Source organism: Heptranchias perlo, chromosome 13, assembly GCF_035084215.1.
Source record: "Heptranchias perlo isolate sHepPer1 chromosome 13, sHepPer1.hap1, whole genome shotgun sequence".
In the NCBI taxonomy this organism is placed as follows: Eukaryota; Metazoa; Chordata; class Chondrichthyes; order Hexanchiformes; family Hexanchidae; genus Heptranchias; species Heptranchias perlo.
In genome coordinates this window covers 49094488-49098227 of record NC_090337.1, presented here as the reverse complement: position 1 = coordinate 49098227, position 3740 = coordinate 49094488, and positions in this window count along the sequence as shown.

The following is a 3740-nucleotide window of genomic DNA, read 5'->3' as shown; positions in this document are numbered from 1 at the left end:
CTAGTTCCTTTGATTAAGTTGCACAAAATCATGCCTTTGTCTTGGTGGAAATACAAGTACCAGTTGATGCATTATCAAATTAAGTCCCTTGTGTCTTGAATACAATACATATGCACAGTATAGTATAGTTTAATCCATTTCTTTTATCATGTTCTATCTTTAGTTTCCCATTTTTCTATTTTTTTTTCTCCCTTTTCTGTTTTGATACTTAATCCATGGAGGGTGGTTGGAAAAGTTAAGGTAAGTGTAGCCAACTCTAGAAAGCTGAAAAGCATCAAGGAACTTGCCTGAGAAAAGCTGAGATACAGCAGTGAATTGCACAGCCTGATTGAGCTGGAGTGTAACTAGAATATAACCAGGCAGTTGTGGAAACAAAGGCTTCATTGCACACCATACACCAAGATGCTGCTAAGAACACAGATTCACAGATACCCATTCACAATCGCCTTGATACAAAGTTCCATCCCCAGTGATATCTGCACGCAATTCACATACATAATCATTCAGGCCAGTTACATTTGTATACCTTGAAATAATACCTGAGCTGGAGTGTTGTTCAAATAGTTTGTTTCTTCATAGAGAATGGAAATATTTGCCTCAAACCAGAAACCATTCAAACTGCTATTGATCCAATCACCTCTGAAGTCAAAATTCTTTAGTTGCAGATAGGAAAATGTAACTTGCAAAATGGCAGACATGAGCACTCAATCAATTGCAAGTTTCCCTCAGGGAGATTAATAAGTGAATGGACTGAGATTGACATTTTGCAAGTTAATCGTTTTTGTACACTCTACAGAAATCTTGATCCAAGTACAACATTTATTATAAATACAGTTATACTGTTAGATTGAAATGTGCCATTCAGTCTTTGAGTATTCACCTGAAGCAGTAAAGGCGAAAAGGGAGCACCAGAGATAATAAAGTTATACTTAAAAAAAAAAGGTTAAACAGCAGAAACAAGACTGTAATGGTAGCATCTCACAGAAGCAAAATTAGGATGGAGGTTATGAGGTATTTTTGTTTGATGATTAGTCGTAGCCAGAAAATCTCCTGCAATGGTTTCTCTTCCCGCTCCCGCACTGTTTCCTTTGGAGTCCCCCAAGGAGCTATCCTTGGCTCCCTCCTATTTCTCATCAACATGCTGCCCCTCAGCGACATAATCAGAAAACACATCAGATTCCACATATACGCTGACGACACCCAGCTTTACCTCACCACCACCTGTCTCTACCCCTCCACTGCATTTGATTTGTCATGCTGCTTGGATAAGCAGAAGTTTCTTCCAATTAAGTATTGGAAAGACCGAAGCCACTGTCTTCAGCCCTCACCACAAACTCCGTACTGTAGCCACTGATTATATCCTTCTTACTGACCACTGTCTGAGGCTGAACCAGGCTGTTCGCAACCTTGGCGTCTTATTTGACCCTGAGCTGAGCTTCCGACCCACATCACCAAGGCCACCTACTTCCAACTCCATAATATCACCCGTTTCCACCTGTACCTCAGTCCATCTGTTGCTGAAACCCTCATCTATGCTTTTGTTACCTCCAGACTGGACTATTCCGATGCTCTCCTGGCCGGCCTCCCATTCTTCCACCCTCCATAAACTTCAGGTCATCCAAAGCTCTGCTGCCCATATTCTGACTCTCACTAAGTCCCGTTCACCCATCAACCCTGTGCTCGCTGACTTACATTAGCCCCTGGTCCAGCAACACCTCAAATTTAACATTTTCATCCTTGTGTTCAAATCACTCTGTAGCCTAGCCCCTCCTTATCTCTAACCTCCTACAGCCCTCCGAGATCTCTGTATTCCTCCAATTCTGGCCTCTTGTGCATCCCTGATTTCCTTCGCTCCTCCATTGGTGACCGTGCCTTCAGCTGTCTAGGCCCTAAGCTCTGGAATTCCCTCCCTAAACCTCTCTGCTTCTCTACCTCTCTCTCCTCCTTTTAAGATGCTCCTTAAAACCTACCTCTTTGACTAAGCTGTTGGTCATCTTGCCTAATATATCCTTCTATGGCTCGGTGTCAAATTTTGACTGATAACGCTCCTGTGAAGCACCTTGGGACATTTTACTACATTAAAGGCGTATTATAAATGCATGATGTTGTTGAAGAAGGATTTAAAAAAGTTATGGCTTAGAGAGCAAGATACAGGAACTTACTAAGGCAGACAAAACGGATTGGATTTTTGAGGCAACTTGATAGTATTAGACTCAGTAAATGAGCAATTGCAGGCCACTAAGATATCCAACAAACATTAAGAATGAATGAGGAGTGGGGCTGGAGACCAGTATAACTAGGGACAGGTTATACTCTTTCTGAAGGGAAATCAAGGCACTGGGGATATTGCATAGACTATGGTTGGGAAAGAAAACAAGAATGGTAAGAAAGCCTGAAAAGATATCCATGAGATCCCAATAAAGAATCGATTCCAGGCACTGCTCAATGCCACAGAAGGAAACAAAATCCTGGAAGAAAAGGCAGCTAGAATACCAGCGTGAACTGCTTGGACAAAGACACAGTTTGTAGGTTACAGAGAGACTAGTTGTAGACGATTCTTTTCTTCCGGAAAATGGAAAGCCATGTGAGCTAGAAAGACAAGGCCCACAGGATGCCGAGCTGTCTACCTGGAGCTAGAGCAGTACACATTGAGGAAACATAGGAAGAGATACTGAAAGGGTCAGGAGCAACCCAGTGCTGGTAGTCCATGTAAGGGTTAATGGCCGAGAGAGAAATCCAATAGGAACCTTAAAAGGCACATATATGAGAATTGCTTCAAAACTCAAAGACAGGAAATACAAATGTTGCTTGGTATACTTCCAGTGTTTGGGAGAGGGGTTTAATAATAAAATTAAGGGTGTTAATAAACAGCTGGCAACCTGGTGTTAAAATAACAATGCTCCCTTCATAAATAGTTGGGAACATTATCAGAATAAAAAGGACCAGTACAGAAGAGACGGGTTACACCTTAATCAAACAGGAACAAAGAGACTTGTGAGGAACATAGAGACAGCAATTGAACATCATTTAAACTAAATAGGTGGGGGAGGGCAGGGAGATAACTTGATCCCAGGCAAATTAGATTGCAGGGTAGAAGTTAATGAACAAGTAGCTATGGACATAGCAACCCTGAGAGATATGCATGTACAGGAGCACAGGAGTAAGCTGACACTGAGAGACATGAAATGGACAAACACATGGCAGATTAAATTTAATGCAGAGAAGTGTGAAGTAATGCATTTTGGGAGGAAGAACGAAGAGAGGCAATATAAGCTAAATGGTACAATTTTAAAGGGGGTGCAGGAACAGAGGGACCTGGGATTTAATATGCATAAATTTTTGAAGGTGGCAGGACAAGTCGATAAAGCTGCTAAAAAAAGGCATGCGGAATCCTTGGCTTTATAAATAGAGGCATAGAGTACAAAAGCAAGGAAATTATGGTAAACCTTTATAAATCACTGGTTAGGCCTCAGCTGGAGTATTGTGTCCAATTCTGGGCACCACACTTTAGGAAGCATGTCAAGTCCTTGGAGAGGAGACAGAAGAGATTTATCAGAATGATACCAGGGGTGACAGACTTCAGTTATGTGCAGAGACTGGAGAAGCTGGGGTTGATTTCCTTAGAACAAAGAAGGTTAAGGAGAGATTTAATAGAGGTGTTCAAAATTATGAGGGGTTTTGATAGAGTAAGTAAGAAAAAACTGTTTCCACTGGCTGGAGGGTCGGTAACCAGAGAAAAC